Consider the following 22,066-nt stretch of genomic DNA (forward strand, 5'->3'; position numbering starts at 1 on the left):
AGCATGGTGAGCCATAAAATGAAATATTTATGAAGGAACATGTTTCATGACATTGTTTTGCACTGTATACAACTAACAGTAAATATTCCATACTTGAAAAAAAAGGCTACATTTTTAGTTTGTCTCTTCGTTATTGCTGATTTTTCCTTCGCAACTCAAAAACTCACAACCCCAAATAATCATTTACTGTTGCAATTAAAACAGACTTCATTGACCATCAAATCGAATCCTCTCAGCCTAGGGTGGAAAGACATGAAGTGGGATTTCTGAAAGATAAATAGATGACAAATTCAATATAACGCCGTCTATGTCATAGGCTTGGCAGTCGACGAAACGTCTGGAACCAGTTTGATGGTGGCCATAATGTTATGTATTATACTCTAAGTTGTGGCGCTCCCCTCCCCCCCCCCCCCCCCCGACCCCTTCACTTAATGAACCTTTTTAAAACTTACACGTATATCCCTTTCTTGAGTCAGGGAGGTGAGTAAACATTATGAACGTGATATACGCTTAAGATTTGCCCTCACTGTCTGAGTACCCACAATACATCACTGACCAAAGTCCAACTCAGAACCATCTTTCTTTGACTAGATGTAGACAAATACTCGATCTTGAAAATGAAAGTGAAACCGACTTTTCAACTTTTCAACACGCACTTCCAGATGTCCAGGGTAAAATATGGCTAAACCCCATAAAATTAGAAAGCTGAAGTAAGCTTATATACTCGGTAAAGTATTTTCGGCTTCATGAATGCACTTCCAAACGCCTGGTGCAAAGGTTTACACTCGAACGGCATTTTCATGATCATAATATCCGGCTAATAAAGGTCAAGTTAAACAGCAGCGGATTCGTGCAGATGATCGCAATGGATGCTGCCAAAGCAGTGCTCGTGTTTTGCAGAGATCTACTCCAGCAGGAGGCCGAGTGGTTCCAGGCTGCCTCTCTGCCGGTGAAAATCGCTGTAAGTCTGTAAGTAGCGCTGGTGTTTTGGCTGCCACTTACGGAGTGTGGTATGCATGGTTCTTCAGTGGCGTACGACGTGTGAGGAGCAGCGTTCGTTTGGATGGCAAGACAGTTATCATTACTGGTAAATCAAAATTCGACATTTATGAAGTCCACAATAGATCTAATGCGAACTGGTTACGCAACATTGCATTTCACCTATCCTATTAGCGTTGTATAAATAGCAGGTATATCCACAGGCCTGATACAGTGCCTTGTTTTTAACAACACAAAACAGAAATAACGTAGACATGCTAGAGGCCGGCATATGATTCTAAAGGACGCATGAGGAAGTGTATTCAAATTTTTTATTCCTGGGCCCTGTTTTGAAGATTTATGATTGATTATATGAATTAGTTGATTTCTATGGTTAGTCTATGGCAGCCTGCGTGGTAAGGAAGTTTAGAATCGATTATATATTTTGATAAAATGGGAACCTGAATTCATTGGCCTGAATTCACGAAGGTGCACAATCTTTGTCCATGGCTTAAACCATGGACAAAGACCGTAGTTTTGTATGGGCGCCAAGTGACGCATGGCCTATTTCGTTATGAAATCAGTCCTTTCGTCAACGAAATAGACCATGCAACACTTGGCGCCCCATACAAAACTACGGCCTTTGTCCATGGTTTAAACCTTGGACAAAGATTGTAGCCTACCACCATCGTAAATTCGGGCCAACGAGTTGAAGTATTAGCTGAACTTTAGGGTGAGGAGTGCTTTACACACTGCTTTTAGATACCAATCTCTCTATTGGTCCTATCCTCTATATCTCAACACGTTTGCCACCGCTGTCCATTAGTTTAGTATATTATTTTTTATACAATAATTTATGAATCGACCCATGCATGCCACTCCCTCCTTAAAGGAGACCTGCGGGTGATTTTCAGACTTTTTTTATACTTGACGACATGTAACTATGAAGTGGCTAAACAGAGGTTCAGTATTTGCAGTGATTGGGATGAGGAATAAGAATGTTTTCAAAATGTATAACAAATCACAGTGAACAAGGATGATGACATGGCAGAGTCATCATAGGAATACATGATTTGGTGCTCAAGGAAGCAGAAAAAATTCTACACAGGTGACCTTGTTAAGCAAGCCGTATTGTCATGGAATTACATTTCTCCATTTCTACATTTCTGAAATATATTATGAGCCTCTATGTCATCATCCTTGTTAAGTGTAATTTGTTTTGGGGGTTTTCAGAGTATTGGTTTCTCCGCTCAAGGGTCACAATATATTCCACAAATCTATACATTGAGCTGTTGATGTATGTACTATAATATATATATAATAATATATATATAATATGAAATTATGAATATTGTCTGGAAGCCCCCATTCACGCACAAACTCGACCTCAGCACGAGTACATAAAAGAAGCTAATTTGCCTTGAGAGTTTCGATAAGGGAATGTTGCAGTTGCAGTATAGCATGATCATGAGTCATTATACGGACATATCTGAAATAGGCCCTATCTACGACCACAGACGCCTAATGAGTAAAACATTGTCTCGAGGAACCCAGTGACGCACCTGAGACACTCAAAGCCCTAAGTACACAAAGAGCATGTTAACATCTATCCACTCAACCTTTCATCGGTATGGGCAAAACTTTGATTCGTGCCATTTCTATAGACTGAACTCCACGGACCTATATCGTGCCAAATGCATGCTTGCTTATCTGCTGGTATGAAATGAACAAAAGACATTAGAATGCACCTTCCCTTAGGCAGAGTAGAACTTGCATGTTTCCCTGCAATGCAAATTTGTTAGTCAAGGCCGTGTCACACCTTTCTGGGCAAGCTACGCGGGCTTGTGGCGAGGAGGTATTTTCCAGCACGCAGGAGATTTTCCGCGGGCGAACAAGAATGTTTGCAAGTTTCGCACTTGTTTCTTGCCTACTAAACGCGTGCTACTTAGCCTTTACTTGCGTGCATTCCGTGTGACCTGCGTGAGAGCTTTGAAACCGATCCGTTTTCTGTTACGAGCGATCATGGGTACTGAGAAGTACCTGCGTTGGAGTTGCCTGCGAGGTGCTGCCGGTAAGGGTCTCCTACTGGTGTTCTGCGTGTACCTCTGCAAGCGAACCCCCACGACTCACTCAGAACAGGGAGGTGAGAGGTGTCTCACCTCCCTGCTCAGAACAAATTTTGAGCATGCTCAAGGCCTTGTCATACCGTATCTGGGAAAGTTTTGCGGCTTGACTTGCGGGGAAACAAATTTGCTACCCGGAGCTCTTCGCAGTTAGTCCGCACTTGACAGTACCTAGCGCGTATCTCGCCTGTACATATAGTTGCCAGGAGGTGCGCACGCAAGTCCGATTTAACCGCTGCCAAGTTTTGAGCCCCCCCCCCTTATTCATCGTTAAAAACAAAAGAAATAAAAAGAAAAAATGAAATGGAACCCGGAAGTGGCACCAGAAATATTAGTTACGCCCCCCCCCCCCCCCCCTTTACAGAACTCCTGGATCCGCCCCTGATGACATTCCGTGGGACTTTTGCAATTCCTTCAGAGGAATTCCTTCACTGAGTTGTCAGCCCCCACGCGACTGGTACACAGGTCACACACTTTACCCGCCAGTAGAATTTAAGTAGAACGCGTCCAGCAAGTTTGTTTGGTTTGGTTTATTTTTGCATTTTCTTTCTCCAAATACAATTGCAAATGAAAACAGAATGATACAGATAACATACAAATCAATACAAAAAAAAAATATCATTTGCGTAACAACATTAGTCTGAAGTGACATATGAATCAAAATAACATATTAAGGCACTCTGTATCTATTAACAAAGGAGAAATCAATACAGGGGACCGTCATCATAAGCAGAACTTGACGTGGATGAGGCCCTATCTGAATATGTGATACCAATATAATACAACACCAATTATATATGTACTCATAAAACTCTTAATCTTAATACACGAAACGCATTTTGCTAGAGAAAAAAGAAAAAAAAAACAGAAAAGAAAAATAGTGACTTGGCGCTTTAAAACAAGAAAAAAAAAAACCAGCACGCTGCACCATTGACTACTGCATGTTATAGTAGACTATAAAAGTGTAGGTGTGTGCGAATGACAGTGCGTCGTGTGTGCAGGTGACAGTGCAAGAGAGAATAAAGGCTGTAGCATGCCTATTCTGGGGGTAAGGTATGGGCTTTACTTAATGTATGCAATACATTATCAAAGAAGGGAACGGTAGGGAATGGAAAAAAATATGGAAAAAAAAAAACATTTTGCATGGATCAGGGCTGACTGGGACTTAAGGGGAAAAAAGGAAAAAATACATTGATCAAAGACTACTAACTGGAAACATATTTCAATAATAAATACTTTTTTAAATGAGCTTTAAAGGAAAAAAGTGAAGTACACTGCTTTAATTGATCAGGTAGGTTATTCCAAACATCGGGACCGTAATGTCTAATTGATTTCTGAGCTAAAACAGTTTTGGGGTTTACAAGGTAGAAGTCTGTCGAACGGCGAGTTGGATATGTGTGTATATTCGAATCTTAGTGAAAAATATTATGAAATAAAGAGGGAAGTTGATTTGTTGCGTACTTGTACATGAATATACCTGTTTGTACAATGTGGATGTCCTGAAGCTTCAAAGTATGCAAACGATGAAATAAAGGATCTGTATGAGATAAATATGTGGAATTAGTAATAATGCGAATAGCACGCTTTTGGAGTAAATACAATGAATTCAGTTTAGTAATACTACAATTTCCCCATACAATATTTGAATACAATATATGAGGCAAAATTAAAGAATTATATGAAATAATCAGGGATCGTTCTGATAGGAGATCTTTCAACTTCCAGAGTACGCCAATATTTCTTGACGGGGTCCTTTGTAGACAGGATATATGTTCCATACGTTCCATGTCAAATGAGAATCGATTGTAATGCCTAAAAATCTAATAACCTGTTTTTCGCAAAGAGAAAACCCATCAATTGATATATTGACATTAAGATCCTGTGAGTAGGGTTTTCTAAAATGAACAAGATTTGTCTTGTTAACATTCAAAGATAACTTGTTTGATTTAAACCAATTCAATATATTCAATAATTCAGTGTTCAAACGATTAACAAGGGTCCCTATATCATAATCTGATGTAATAATAGATGTATCGTCAGCAAAAAGTATGAAATTCAGAGATGGAGAAGAACTTATAATATCATTTATATAAATGTTAAACAACAGAGGCCCTAAAATGGAGCCTTGAGGTACCCCACATTAATATCAAGTTTCTGTGATTCATAAGACTGAAAACTAACATACTGTTGACGGTTTTGCAAATAATTTATAAACCAGAGCAGAGCGTGACCTCGGACTCCATACGTATTAAGTTTATATATCAATACTTCATGGTCGATGGTGTCGAATGCTTTCGACAAATCCATTGTATATACCTATAACATGCTTCTTATCAGCAAAAGCTTCAGTTATTTTATCACACATGTGAGCGATTGCATAATCAGTCAGTAGAATATCCACTTCTAAATCCAAATTGATTGGGTATCAATAAATTATTGGTTTGTAAAAACTGATATAACCTTTTATACACAATTTTTTCAAGAACTTTGGATATACTTGGTAATAATGAAATTGGTCTATAATTGCTCATTAATTTAGAGTCATCTTTTTTATGAACAGGAATAATTTTTGCAAGTTTGAATGAATTGTTTCAATAAATGAACACTAAGACCATCATGCCCACTCGATTTAGTTGTTTTCAGATTCTGGACAACATTGATTATTTCATGATCATTGGTAGGCGTGAGAAATAATGAATTTTCACAAGGATTGGGTAAATAATCAGTAAAATGTGTATTACATGAATTCATATTAGATGCTAAACTAGGACCTATATTTATAAAGTAATCATTAAATGAGTTAGCAATTGTGGTAAAATCAGTAATTTCCTCATTGTCAATGTAAGTATAAGACACATGCACTGACTCGCCAAAATCCTTGTCCGCCCTCAGAAATTGTCCCGTATGCTGAAAAATCCCTACACGCAACAAGCCCGAGTAGCTTGCTCGGAAAGGTGTGACAAGGCCTAAACATGGTAACCGTTGCGGGTAAAAAGATTTGCGTGCGCACCTCCGGGCGACTACGGGTGAGATACGTGCTAGGTACTGTCATGTGCGGGTCATCTACGGGGACCTCCGGGTAGTAAAAATTATTCTTTGCAAGTCGCACGCAAGGCTTGCCCGGAAAGGTGTGACACGGCCTTCACATTAGCAATACCGGGCCTTTTCACACGTACCGCGTTGCTTAATTAGAAAATTGATTTGCGTTTGCTTAATTAGAAAATTAATTCAAATTAAGCAAACTCGGTACGTGTGAATGCCAGGGGAGACAAGCAAGTTATGCCCAGTCATGTAGAAGGTGCATTCCAATGTCTTTTGTTAAACATAGAGGCTCTTACTTCATAGCAATGATAAACAGATGAGGTCATGAGCAGAATATTGATTTGGAAAGGTTTTTGTGGGCGTATCCAAGCAATCTGATTAAAAAAAAAATGTATATATACAGGGCATATAAAAAAAACTACACTTTTGAAAAATTGTCTAAATTACATTTCAAAATATTTGGAAGATTTTTTTCATATTTATGGATGCCCAATAGTCTCATCTATCAAGTGCAATCAACAAAACAAATTTTTGTTCACACTTGGCTGAACACTGACGCTCTTTGTCCAGAGTGTGAAAAATGAATTGCGCCCAAATTGCGTCCAAATAAGTGTTCTCATTCAAACAAATTGCTCTCTTGCTCACAGATTTGACTACGTTATGCTAGTTTAGGAATTTTCTGGCGATTTCCTGTCATGTTTTAAATGATTCCATTGTGTTATGGAAGGTTGATTAACAACATCAATATCTTTTAAGCACAGTTAACACAAATCATGCACAGACATATCGAACCCACATGCCAGTCACTCAGTCAAGAAGAAAAGTATAAAATTAATGCATCCTCATATCATTCAGTCAATGCAATCAATCCAATCAATCAATCAATCAAGCAAGCAAGCAATCAATCATTCATTCAATCAATCAATTAATCAATCAATCAGTCACATCTATGCATGTTTTATAAAAAGTGGCTGATCGACATAAGGAATATCACCTCCCCCCCCCCCCCCCCCGGCTTAAAGGCTAATCAATGTTTGAAAGACTGATTTATTTGTTACTTTAGTCGTTCAATCAGCCAATTGATTATTTCAATTACTGAAAAGTGATTAATTGATTATTGGGTTGATTCACTGATTGATTGAACGACTCAATGACTGACTAACTGATATATCGGTTGATGTATTGATGGGTTGATTGATTGATTGATTGATTGATTGATTGATTGATTAATGGGATGAATGATTTGAATGTTGATTAATTTGGTACCACTACCGCATTAATGGTATTGATGTGTCCGTGTATTGTGAAAACTGTGCTTTAAAGATCTTGAAGTAATTACACACTCTAATTCTCACCAATTGATTTAGAAATAAAATCATTAAAATAATGATAAAGCTGACAAAAAAAATCTCAGACTATCAAAACATACTCAAAGCTTTAAGCAAAAGAGCAATTTGTTTGAATGGGAGCACTTATTTGGATTGCTAGCTGAATTTTCCATCTTCTTTCAATTTGGCGCAATTCATTTTTCACACTCTGGACAAAGAGCGTCAGTGTTCAGCTAAGCGTGAACAAGAATTTTTTTTTGTTGATGGCGCTTGATAGATGAGACTATTGGGCATCCATGAATATGAAAAAATCTTCTAAATATTTTGAAATGTAATTTAGACAATTTTTTTCAAAAGTGTAACTTTTTTTGGATACGCCCTGTATATATATATATATATATATATATATATATATATATATATTATAAGATATATAAAACGCATCTATAGATACACACTCTATTCGTTTCGTCACATAAGTAATTTTGAGGGTATCATGCCTCAACACAAATCAGCAGGCATTTGCATGACATTTGGTCCTTTAAGACTAAACTTGGTAAAAATGGCTGAACTTCAAAATGACTTTTCCGTGAAAGATTGATTAGATATTACAGATTCTGGTTGTAACCCATCAGTGTAATGAACAAAGTATGACATCACGGTAGTTAAAACAAAATTAAACATTAGGGCCTACATTATCATGCGATTCAGATAACGGAAGTATACACACTATTTATTACGGACATGGCTACTTGATTGCTTGACCATTATTTCCTATAACGTACTTGAAAAAATAATATTACTGACGTGTTTACTTTTGGAGGATACAGAGCCATTATTAAGTTAGCTCATGGCAATTGTGAAATTGAGAAATGAAATGTATTAGAGTCTTTAAACGAGACTACGGCCCAGACGCATTGTCTGATCATTCACCTTTAACCCTTTCTTCACCAATGAGCCCATTGTGCACACATTTCGCACACAAACCTATGGACCGATAATCAATATGACACGCAGAGGGTTAAAAAACCAATGCAGCGCCTGTATACGTGTTTTCAGCCATCAATTCAACAAACCATGCACTATACATGCTTACTTCTGAAGTGCGGCTCATACAATAATTTGCCCCACCCCCGAAAAGATTTTACTTTTTCTTGCTCGGGTATAGAGCCTACTAGGTCTAAAAGGGTAACATCCATTCCAAATATAAGTTAGTTTGATACGAAAGAGTAAAATATTATGAGTTCAATTGTAAAATTGAAAATAGGGATATTGTGACATTTTGACGTTTCTTTAGTTTTTCAGGAAACAATTCTTGAACGGTCAATATGAATATGCAGACGGCAAAGGGAGCATGTCATCCCCTCACAACTTGCCATATAGTTTGTAGATAAAAGTTCGAAATTTCCATACAGTTTTTCATTCAAACGCAGTTATGTCCGAGGCTCAAATCCTTGTATATCTAACTGATCACCATTCTAAAGTTATTCAACCAGGAATAGCATCATGTTTCAGATTTCAATAACAGAAACATTGAAATTTCGTCAATTTTATCTTCTGTACACGATCGAAGGAAAATTGTTAGTGCACGGCATTGTTAGCTCATAAAAATGATTTGCAGGTTCATATCCACTGTACAAGAACTGTTTTACAGAAATTAGCAAAATTTCAAAATGTCATAACTTCCATAGTTTTCATCCAATTTTAGTCAAATTTTTATCGTTGAACTTGTAAGATTTTGCTTCTTTTTTATCAGTCTGGATTTTCCTCTTTACTAAGTGAATTGCTGGAATTTGTGGGGAAGCAAGTGATGTGTAACATGCGAGCACAGATAAAAAATCAGCCAGAATCTCTTATGAACTATACTCAACACCACGTCAGAACACCAACATTGTTTAACCTTATTCACTGTACTCATAATAACAATAATGATGATAATAATATTGATAATAATAATGAAAATAATAATAATGAGAATAAGAATAAGAATAAGAATGAGAAAAAGAAATATTTAGAGCGCTTAATACTGACGTTAAAGCGCATACTCGTAGTCCTATACTTTACACAGTTTGCACATTCAGTCGTGTGATATTCATGTCACTCGCAGATGCATGCAAAGATTTATCTATGGTTGTATTAGGGGATAAACGAGAAGCACTTGGTTTCACATACCGCTTCTGTATAGACCGATTCAAGCGACTGTTCATGGAAGTGCGCCCTCTTAAGGCGACGCCATAACTGGAGGTCAAACAGGCCGGTTCGGCAAGTTTAGCACCCTGCGTGCGTGGCAAGGGTGCCAGCGGCAGCCGGCCAGTGCTTTTACCACCCGGCGCCAGCCGGCCAGCTAGCTATCTCTGGCGCTGGCAGCGACCGACGCATCTGGCTTTGTGACAACTAGAGTCTACAATTTTTTTTTTTCGCTAGCTAATTAAAAATAAATAAAATTAAACAACTTATACCGACTATGAGCGACTGGGTAGATGACATACGGCTGTAGCCAAAACTTGAATTTCAAGGTAAATATCGGTACGATCTGTGAATGTTTGTAGACTCTATTTCTTTGGCGATGACTTGGGTACTCGCGTGTAAGCCCCGTATATTCACATTTGTGTAAGAGAATAAAAACCGCTGGGGAGAATTATTGCTAGGCGCAGGCAGACGTCTTAATTGCTAGTAAGCCTAGGCTGTTGACAAGTTAACTGGTAATTATAATTAAATACAAATAATGAATAAGAATCTTGAGCTAGATATGGCGCAATAAATTGCAAGCTATCAGTTAACTTAACCTTTTTAAGGCAGGCTTTTGCCTTTACTCGGGAGTGTCGGGCCAGCAGGGTAGAATCTGTCTAACGTTAGATCTTGTCTAGAAATCCAGGCAAGAGTCCAGACTAGATCTAGACCTATTGACTTCTAGAATCCTACATCCTATATCATTTTCGGTTGTCGCACCAGGCAAGCCTAACTAAGTAAACTAAAAGGAATACAAATCTAGGCGTTTCTAAGCTGTATAAACTTAATTTACGTTGCCTGATGTCAACAACCAAAACTACTCTGTACTACTTTAAGTCTAAGTAACCTTGCGTATTAAATCACGCTAACGCCTATTATGATCTACAAAAGTGATTTTCAAATCATACTTTGTTAATTATGATTATGAAACGGATGTTTGCCACCATCCCTGGTTTAATATTTAATAAGTATCACTTTATCAAAAGTCAAATTCAGAGTTCCAGGCCAAAATTGAATAGGCCTATGGTCAATTCAGTGCTGAACATTGAAGAAGTGAAAACAATATAAGAATGTAACGCATTTTGAAACATTTATTTAGCTGTAGTGTAGGCTGTAAAATGTTTGTCATAATAATAAAGTCTAGCCGGGAAGTGTATTCTAACTTTGGCAAGTAGGACACCAAGGATGAAAAATAAATTCAAAAAAAAAATCAGTGAATTATCAAATTCTTTGATCTAAACTTGTCTTCTAAGATGAACAACATATTTTACGAATATGCAGTGATAACCTAATCAAATAGAGAATCTAGTAGACATAGTTTGTTTCGAAATTTGTGAATTTTTATACCGTTGTATTTCACTTAATTGTCTTTAATTTTGCCTTAATTTATCATGCGTCAGCGGTGTCTGAATTTCACACACTGCCGTGCAGCTTCCATTTCCATTTTTTTTTTTCCTGTTGCACCCAACAACTGCACAATGTGTTTTCCTGATCCTTCCTTTGAAGCTTTCAAAGTAGATCAATATGTCTGAATCACTCAATTTGTCCAAAAGAAAGGCATTAAAAGCCGCTGAATTACTTTTCCACAGTGAGTAAACAATCACAATATTAGCGCGGCGCCGGCGGTCGCCGGCCACGGCGCAGCGGCCGCACCCGGCTAACTATGCGCGATGGGTACGCTAGGCTGCTGAACTGCAAGTGCAACTCGCTGGGTAGCTAGCTCGCTGGAAGTCCCCGTTGGCCCCCAGTTATGGCGACCGTTATAGCGCCGCTAGCGGCGGTAGGTGAATAGGTCATCGAAATTGAATCGGTCTATACAAACTTACAGGATTTGCGTTTGATACGAAAACATGAAAAGAAAGTTTTGTAGGTCTTAATTTACCTAGTGTCGAGCTATAGATGGCCCTTTTGACGTGATTACTATCTTTATAGCTATAGTTCCTAGCCCATAGCTCTTGGGCTGTATAAATCGTGGGCCCATGGGTTTTTTTTAATGTCGCGCTCGTGGGCTATTTTCCCCCTCCTCCCAGGTGCCAATGCTGGCATTGGACGCGAGACGGCCGTGGACCTAGCCAGCCGAGGGGCGCGGGTTATCATGGCTTGTCGCAACCCGACCAAAGCCCAAGCAGCTCTGGCAGAGGTCCGCCAGAGATCAGGAAGCGACAACGTGGTCTTCAAACAGGTGGACACGTCTAACCTCAAGTCGGTTCGAGCTTTCGCTGATCAGATCTTGAAGGAGGAGGACCGACTCGATATCCTCATCAACAATGCAGGTGATTGAAAAATTCTTTTATTTGCTTGGCTCATTATTGACTTCAACATAGGCGTTGGCACTCTACTGGCAGTCTTGACCATCTTCATCAACACATATATATATATATATATATGTATATATTAGAAGACGTTACATTTAATCAAATAAAGACAGACTTTTATCTAATGATTGTTATAATTTGAAACCTGATCGGAGGTCCTAGTCAGGTTTCAGACCACAGAGCCGGAGACCCTCAGCGTGCTCTACATGCTGTGTTTGAGCGGAAGGAGCCGATTGCATGGCCACCGGCGAGAAGTAAAAAGTGGGAGCTTTCTGACATCAAGCTTGCGGGAGTTTTGAAAGTGGAATTGGCTGGGAATGTTGAAAAGAAGATGCGTATGTTTGAGGGGTTGTGCTATGGGGCGTGTGCAGAAGAGTTTGGGATAAAGCCTGTGGGGAATGTGGAGGGGATCTTGGAAAGTCAGGGTCGAGGAGGCAGCGTTTGATGGCCCAATTGAGGGCGGAGAAGAAGAGCTTGCGGCGTAGGTGGAGGCAGGCACATGGGGAAAGGGCTAGTCTGAAGGGTCTGTACTATGAGGAACTGAAGAAGCGGTATGCGAATGTTAGGAGGGCTGAATATCAGTGTAGGAAGCAGAGGAGGAGGAAGAGGGAGAGGAGGGAGTTCTATAAGAATCTGCACAAATTCACAAAGAGGTTCAAGGAAGGGGTCTCAGGAAGTTTGGAGGTGTCGAAGGAAGAGCACGAGAAGCATCTGAAGGTCACATACTGTGATGGAAGGAGAGAGAAGCTTTCTGCTAGGGTGGCAGGACTATTGAGGCCACAGGAGCCAGAGGTCAGCTTTGATTTGAGTGAGTTGAAGTTGTGGGAGGTTGAAGCCGTAGTTAGGAAGGCCCGAGCTGGTAGTGCAGCTGGGCAGAATGGCTTGTCCTATAAGCTGTTCAAGTACTGCCCTCGTGTCCGAATGGTGCTGTGGCGGATCCTAGGGGTGCTATGGCGGGAGCGGATTGTTCCAGTCAGCTGGTGTGTGGCAGAAGGGGCATATATCCCAAAGGAGAGGGACGCCAAAGGCATTGGCCATTTTAGACAGATTTCGCTTCTTAACGTGGATGGTAAGCTCCTCTTTAGTATCCTAGCGAGGCGGTTGTCAGAGTTTGTTATGAGGAACAAGTTTGTGGACACCTCTGTACAGAAGGCAGGGGTCCCGGGTTTCCCTGGGTGCACGGAGCATGTCCAGATGATTTGAGAGTCAATCCAGAGTTGCAAACGTGAGAAGGAGGATGTGGATGTCATCTGGTTGGATCTTGCAGATAATGAATATGGATCAGTTCCTCACAGTTACCTCAGTTTTGCTCTTAAATTTTTCTGGGTCCCTGGGGTGATTCGGGAGATGGTGCAGAGCTACTACAGCCAGTTCAGGATGAGATTCACTACCCATACTTACGCAACAGAATGGCAAGCGCTAGAAATTGGCATCCCCATAGGGTGTCCAGTCTCACCGCTGCTGTTTGTCCTTGGGATGGAAGTGTTAATCCAGTGTGTGGCCCCGAGAATTGAAGGGTTGACGCTGGCTGCAGAAGTGGTTGTGCCTTCGATTAGGGCTTTCATGAATGATCTCACAATCGTAACGAGACCCAGGTTGGAGATGGCCTCCATAGGTTAGAGGAGTTGGTGGCCTGGACACGGATGAAGTTCAGGCCAAGAAGAGCCGCGCAGTGTCAGCGCGGAAGGGGAAGGTGGTCGCCAGGAGGTTTCAGATTGGGGGAGAAGATATACCTCAGGTTACTGAGCAGGGGGTAAAGATCCGTGGGCGGTGGTATGAGGCATGTTGAATGATAGGCACCGAGGAGTTCAGATCTATGACAAAGTGGTGGGGTGGTTGAAGAGGGTGGACAGGACGCTCATCCCTGGGAATGCGAAGGTGTGCTGCCAGTTTGGCTTGCTACCACGCATCATGTGGCAACTGCAGGCATACGAGGTGGCAGTGTCCAGGGTTGAGAGGATGCAGCAGAAGATGAACTCGTACTACCGGAAGTGGTTAGGCGTTCCAAGAAAGCTTGCAGATCTGGCATTCTTTTGCAGATCAGGCAAGTTGCAATTGCCTATGACATCAGTGATTGAGGAGTTTAAAGCAAGGTTAGGCTGGTAATGATGATGAGGGAGACAAAGGACCAGACAATAGCAGGAGTTAGGACACCGATCTGCACAGGGATGAAGTGGAGGGCGGATGAGGCTGCGGACGAGGCAGTGGCAATGTCAAAGTGGAAGGAGATGCAGGGTGCGGTTCATGTGGGGCGGAAAGGGGTCGGGTTTCATCAGGGTGTTAGATGGTACAGCAAGCAAGGCAGGAAGGGTAGGAGGGAGTTGGCGGTGGAGGCGGTTAAGGAGAAGGAGGAGGAGTACCGCTTTGCCAAGGCTGTACAGCAGGGACTGCAGGGCGCATGGACTCGATGGGAAGGGGTGGAGCAGAGGAAGGTGTCATGGAATGACCTTTGGTCAATGTCCTCTGGAGCTGTGCGTTTCATGATCAGTTCCACCTTTGATGTTTTGCCGTCTCCAGTAAATCTTCAGAGATGAGGCATTGTGGAGGATGGTGGATGCAGGGTTTGCAACAAGGCAAAGGGCTCACTAGAACACATTTTGTCAGCATGTGGAGGTTTATTGCAGGCCTATACATGGAGGCACAACCAGGTGCTGAAGGAGGTAGCGAGGGTGGCAGTGGAGGCAAGGAAGAAGAATGGGCCTCCTAGGGTGAGGGGAATTCGGTTTTTGAAGGAGGGGGTGAGATGCAGTGTGAGAAGGAAGGGTCAGAGGGATGATGTTGGAGGGATCTTAGCAGCGGGGAACGATTGGGAGGTGCGTGTGGATAAGGGGAACCGTACAGTGCCAGAGGAGGTGGTGGTGACTGCCCTTCGGCCGGACATGGTGCTGGTGGCTAGGTCTGTGCACAGGTTAGCAATGGCGGAGCTGACTGTGCCATGGGAAACGAGGATGGATGAGGCAAGGGAAAGAAAGTTGGATAGGTATGCTGAGTTGAGAGAGGAGTGTGAGAAAAGGGAGTGGAGAGCAGAGGTGCATACTGTGGAAGTGGAGTGCAAGGGGATTTGCTGGACGATCGGTAAGGAGGTTGGTCAGAGCGATGGGAGTAGGTGGTACGGACGAGGAAAGGTGGATCAAGAGGATTTGTGGGGCAGCGGAGACAGGATCTGCATGGATAGTTGGGGAGGCTTGGGGCGGTGGGAATAGGGGGGTGTAGAGAGAGTGTTAATGGTCTGGAGTGAAGAGAGGTGATAGATGCCAAGTGTTTGGTTGGTTTTTGTTGTTGTTGTTTTTGAGAAGCCATGGGGGTGCTGTCAAGGGAATCCCAACGCAGCATCGTCCAGCCAGGGGGAGGTGTCCAGTACTTAAATGGCCGAAACACTGGTGATCCCTGGTGTGCTGCTGATGACCCATTGGTATTGGCGGAGTTAACACCTTTCCGTTTATTATCCTTGAATTCGGACCGATATACACATGTCATGATGATAAATGCACTTGAACAATAGAAAGAAACAGAAGCAAGACTTAATTCGATTAGTCAACCCATCCAGGTATCGGCATAGCAAGGAAAATGTTGACACCAGAAGGCTTCGACCTGGTCATGGCGACCAACCACGTGGGTCACTTCGTTCTCACCATGACACTGATTGACCTGCTAAAGAAGAGTGCCCCCAGTCGGATCATCAACGTCTCTTCAGCCGGTCATAAGGAGTACAATACTGATCAGCCTGGCATGGAATTCAGCGACAAATCGGGCGAAGGTTAGAAACAAACTGACCGAACCAATTAACATTGACCAAAATGTTTGTCATCTTCAAGCGAATTTCTTGTGTCATTACGCATATCCAGGATTCCTGATCCATGACGTTTTGCCCCATGTATCTCCCAGTAGTTCTGCTCTGAATTCGCCCAGGGAGAAGCGATCGACAGATTACACTCATTGCTGTCTGTAAGACGATTATTTCAAATTGAAAAGAAATTTTAATTTCATCCTCGACAAATCCAAATTTTGAAAGAGTGAGCTTTGTTTGCTTCTTCGTTTCAACCCGTTTCCGTTTTGTAAAAAAAAAAGCATAGCCAAAAAAACACAACAAACAAACATATAGCAGTCTCAAAAGGACAAGCCCTAAGCTTTTCAACGCTTATTTTTGTGACTGAGAAGAATGAAATGAATATTTTTGTTGATACAGGTGAACAGACTTTGTTACAGCAAAAAAAAAAAAAAAAATGGTAAGATAGATAATGTAGATAATACTTACGCTGCAAGAATAAAAATTTATACTATGTTACATGATATAGGTTTACTCAGTGATCATCACAGTTATTTCTCCTCAATATTCTACGTAATTTCAGATGAATCTTTGGGATTGTCAATTAACATCACCAGCATATTGAGAAAGCCAGATTGCAAATAATTGTCCTTAAATCAAGCCATTATAATCTCGAAACAGTAACTTGTAGCTTTTATTTCAATACAGCCCTTATTGATTTTTTTCTTTGTTCGCTTTCGTGTGTGTCTCACAGGGTTAGATGGCTTTCAATTTTACCTCAAAAGCAAACTGGCCAATGTGATTTTTGCCAAAGAGTTAGGGCGCCGCCTAGCGGGCACTGATGTGACAGCTTACTCGCTGCACCCAGGGGCCATTTACACCAGCATCTGGCAGAAGCTAACGGACAAGCCGTGGCTGTATCACTTTCTGCGACCGTTTTTATGGTGAGTGTGATGTTGGGGTAAACTGACGGTATTCAGGTTGAATCAATACTGCGACTTTCACCTTTGGTTTATTTATTTTTTTCTGTTTTATATCTGATAATCACAACACGTCAACGAGTAAAGGCAAGAATGTCTATTGTGAAGACGTTGGAGTTTATCGTGTGCCTTCTTGCGTATACTGTATTTCCCGCTCTTCAAGAGAAGATTGGATGATATTACATTCAGAAGTGGAGTAGAAATCAGCACAAAACACACACTCACACACACAATCGAAGCCCCAACAGAATGTTGCGGGTTGTGAAATTTCGCTCTATTTTTTTTTCACACATTATATTTGCAGGAACCACGTGTCATATGAGGTGACGACATCGTAAGCTCGGCCTATATACACATTAATTTTCTCTAAATTCCACAACAGTTTTATTTGTCGGAATTAAGTAGAAAAGTGATAAAACCGCGGTTTTCCAAGAGGGTAAAGTTTTAAATACTTTCACATGATACAGCTCTGATTTACACTTTTGCAAATATTTCTGGTAGAGATTGACTTTTGTTTAATGTGTTTATCATTAATTGAGATTTCGCTTCATTTAATAGATAAACAAGCAAAATATAGCCAACACTATGTTAACTTTCAAAATGAATCTTCAGATTGCATCAAACCCGGCGATCAAAGGCATCAATGCACCTGTAGAATTCTTTTGTACATCAATAGAAAAGTGACAACTGTTTGAATAATTACAGCCAGTTGGAACTCCATCTCTTAAACCTCCCTGGTATTAGTCAACGGTGTACGGCGGATTGCTTTCCCTGTCCCGAAGTGGCCCGAAATTATACATTCTCACGACCTGGAGTTGTCTAGATTCATCACCCGCTGTTGACCCAAGTTAACTAGATCACCACAGCATAAAAACTACCTAAAATCTGCCCTTGATACCATTATAATAGCTCCACCACTCAATATCTGAGTACACACAAATCCAAAATGTTTTACCAGTGTGGATATCATTTTGATGTCTACATGATATTTGTTTTCCATAGAATTCTATTTTCAGATGTTCATAGTCTAGATCTATGTACAAAACTATTCTTTTTCCAGTTGAAAAATTTTACTTGCTTGATAATGCTCCCTAAGGTATTACAATATCAATATAAGCCCTTCAGCATGATAAACATAGCCATAAAATAAGTAAATTTTAACCATTATGCCGGTAACCACCACAATACGTACTGCCTTCTTACAAATTAAACCAGCTACTGGAAACAGTGCAGTGGAATAACTTCTCTGCATTTCACGTTATCACATACAATATATCGTAATTCAAATTGTTTACAATTATTGAGATGCTGTTCAAGTCATTTAAAATAGCTCATCATTTTACCACAACCACTTCTTGGCAAAGTACAGTTTTAAATATGATAACTCTGTGATAATTTAGTAATGATACGGCAAAAGGATATACAATAAAATTATTTACTTACAGTTTGACTGATAACTAGAAGCTGCTGTCACTCGACTTCATCTCGTTGGCTCAAGCCGATACCAGCAGGCCCTAGCAGTCTAGCTGCATGCTGCAGCTGCTACAGACCCCAAAATATCGGTCTTACCTCTCCAAAATCTAGGCTTCCAATAGTGACACAATTTTCCTAGTATACCGTTTCGCCCTTCACAAAAATCCTAAGCTACCACTGACAAACAAAAGGGAGTTATTCCGTCTACAAAATGATCATTTCGTCGACGAAATGAATGATTTCTTTACGAAATACTAGTAGGCCATTCGACACTTGGCGCTCCATACAAATTGTCCATGGTTTAAACCATGGTTTCAATTGTACCACCTTCGTGAATTCGGGCCTTATGTATCAAAAGTGGGAAATGTTTTTTTCTAACACGTAGTACTAAACTTTTACCATTAGATATTGACATTCGTTTGACACCGCATTAAATGCACACAGCAAAGTCTGAAAGGTATTAGCAAAAAAAAAAAAAACTCACTAAAAAGTTTGTTTACCTTGAGAGAGATTTTCGAATGCTTCTTTACACTTCTCTAATAAAGATGAAAAAAATCATACATTGTTTACAAACAAAGGGAGATTATTCTGAAGTGCATAACAATAAATCTCTTTGCTGATGGGTCTGAAGAGAAGTTAGACTTATTTTCAAAGACTTTGGTATCATTTTTCTCAGATAATGTATTTGATAATACAGATGTACATGTATGTCCGATAAGCACAAGTATCAGATTTTACTATATCTTACGAAAAAAAGTTGCCTTTTAACAGATGATCATGTACGAGCTGATGACGAATAGATTATGTCACTAGTTAGCTGTCTATGTTTATTTTAACCTCCTCTGTCCTAAGTTCAGCACTTAACTTCTCTCACATTATTCATGTAGGCTCTGCTTGCTGAGCGAGAAGGACGGAGCCCAGACAACGATCTACTGTGCTGTTGACAAATCGGTCACACAACATAGCGGTGGATATTTCGCAAACTGTCAGCTGGCCAAGGAGTCTAAGTTGGCAAATGATATGGCTCTTACGAAACAGCTCTGGGATGTAAGCTGCGAATCGACTGGCATCGACCCTAACGTACTTCGGGTCTGAGGTTTTTCATGTCTGACGAGCTCCCAGTCATCTTGTTATGCCAATTAGTTTTTAATCATTATTATTTTTATCATAGTTATTATTATCATTATTGTTATTATAATTATTATTATTATTATTGTTATCATTATTATTATATTTTTGTTTTTGCTCTCTAATGTAAAACGTTTGTCGTGAAGTGAGGTTCTTCGTGATACACTAACGTCTTAGGTCCACGATGATCACAGCAATAAATGAAGGTTAGCTATAGAGAACTTTAAAGGACTTTAGGCCTTTTAATTTACAATTTACCATTGGGAGCAATGATATGAAAATGTTCAAGATATCACATTTGATGCATATGTGCATGTCAGTTGAACCATAAAACATCCTACCATGTAAAAATCCTGCAATAAAGCTTAAAATGTAAGGGAATATCACTATTTCTCTCACTAAACCATAACTTTGTTCTTTTTTTTTTGAAAATTTTAAAGAAGGCTCGTACCCTTGCTGTATATAAAATGTTAATCTATTTTTCCCCCTTTTGTACTCAAGATTTACATGGTAATTTTTAAGTGTTAAAACCGTATTAGTTGTGTATACAGTATGTTTGAATGTGATGTTTTCTTTGTACAAATTTGTATCTATTATGGTTATGATATTGTTCTGTTTATTTTTTAATGTGTAATCTTTGTATATCTGTGTAATTCGACTTTTAGTTACCCACTCAGATTTTTTTTTTAATAAAGACCTTTTAATCAATCAATCAATCAACTGTCCATAGAAGCATTTTATTATAACTATTCTTTAAATTTTGCATATTAAACAATACTTAATATTAATCATACCGATTCAAATTTTTACATTGGTCGTTTCTTTCCCTAAGTCACATAAAGAGAACTATTATGAAGTACTAAAGCTGGACTTTTGTATCATCTACAAATGGCAAGTAATGTTTTTAATCAGACTGCATCTAGCACAGAAATTTTTGTTTAGTTTCTGGTTTTCAGTATGCCGAACAAAACCCTGATTTTTACCAAAATCTTGATTTTCCGAAGCTTTGTAAACATTTGTCCAACCCAAAAGTATATCTTTTTCCTTTATCCGTTTTGAGACTTGATAAATTTCGTGCATTATCCCAACGCCGAGCAGAAGAAGACTTTTTGCTCTGGCACTCTTCTTTTGACGAGAAATATTCTCACTTTCAGAGAAATTTGTTTTTCCACATTAAAGAAAATAATGCAACTATACCTCTTAAAAATCAAATTTCAAGAAACTAGTATAGCATGAAATATCAAACCCCGTATTTTCATTCTTGATTGTCCTCGGCATTTTTCCTTTGTTTCCAGTGGATGACTGTATGGCGTCATTACAGTGGTTTTAACCGAAAATAATGTTCCCTTATCAAAGATGGTCTTGGGTTTTTCGCAAGAAAGAGGTTTCCAGGTCTACAGAGTTACGCTAAAAAGACACTCATGAATTTCACACATATCCTCTAAGAGAACTATTCCATTCTGTCATATATGGGGTACGAAATGTATCTAGTTTAGTTGAAGCCAACTATTAGTATCAAATTTGTTAATTTTCTATTTCCAAACAAGTGTAGGTATTGAATTTGTTTTACGTGACCGCTAAAGAAGCGCTAATTGAATGCTTTGTTAATACATAAAACATGGGTTGTTTTTTTCTAAGACTGTTTTTGGAATGGCTTGTTCCTTTTTACACATTCGTTAAAAATTTTCCAAGTAACTGGAACTGTGTACTCTAGTCTCCCTTTCCAGTAATTTGTTTTCAATCGAGGAATACAAATGCTGCAATCGGATTTGTTGTTTCTTGAGTGAGTATTCTAATGAGAGGTTGGATTCATAATGTTATAAAACTTTGTGCATTAATAAATAAGTTTTTCTTTTACCATATCCCGTTCAAATTGGCAAAACAATTCCTCTGTTGAATATCGTCAATTGACCATGAGGACTATTTTGAATGCTCGCCTTTGCAGCGAGATCAGTTACTAAATATAATTATTCACTTTACATTATAACACTTTACAAGGATTTGTTTTGCAGCCATTTGAATTGATACTTTGTTGAATTACAAAAACAAATCATCTATTTCCAATTTGTATAATATAGAGGAGACTTTTGTTCATGATCTTTTTCATCGTGTGTAGGCTTTTCTACCTTAACGAAATTATATATTATCGAATGCAGTCGTTATATTCTTATAAGGGTTTGTAACCCTAAGAATTCTTTTAATCGAAATCATCCGAGAGTGTGTGTTTTCTTATTCAGCAATAAATGGTATATAAGTGAACCCGTATTGAAATTTTGGTTTTCATCATTTTCGTCATGCAAAATGGACGAAATTCTCTGTTCGTTGGCAAATGAGCGTTGTGGTTTTATTTTCAGTCGTTTGTACTCTCGAACGCTCGTCAGTGAGAATGTTCCCGCCGTCCATCCCCCCTCTCTCGCTCTCTCGCTCTCTCTATTATATGTATATATATATATATATATGTATATATATATATATATATATATATATATATATATATATATATGTATCTGATTATAATTCTTATCTATCTATGTATCTGTCTGTCTTTACTTTGGTTTGCTCAATTATTCAGAATGCTACATTGACAGAAACATTCAAATCTAAACTGAAAATCTAAGTCTAAGTTGAGAGAGGGTATCATATTGAAGGGATCATACTGTTTTGGTTGAGACCTAATTTCTGATTTCTAACTTTTTTGGTGAGA

General features: G+C 39.5%; 1 pseudogene; it reads left to right on the plus strand.

Annotated features, from left to right (window-relative positions):
- The first annotated feature begins 856 nt into the window (after positions 1-856).
- Positions 857-19,329, plus strand: LOC140242818 (retinol dehydrogenase 11-like; annotated as a pseudogene).
- The last annotated feature ends 2,737 nt before the right edge of the window (positions 19,330-22,066 follow it).

Source organism: Diadema setosum, chromosome 19 (genome assembly GCF_964275005.1).
Source record: "Diadema setosum chromosome 19, eeDiaSeto1, whole genome shotgun sequence".
Classification (NCBI taxonomy): Eukaryota; Metazoa; Echinodermata; class Echinoidea; order Diadematoida; family Diadematidae; genus Diadema; species Diadema setosum.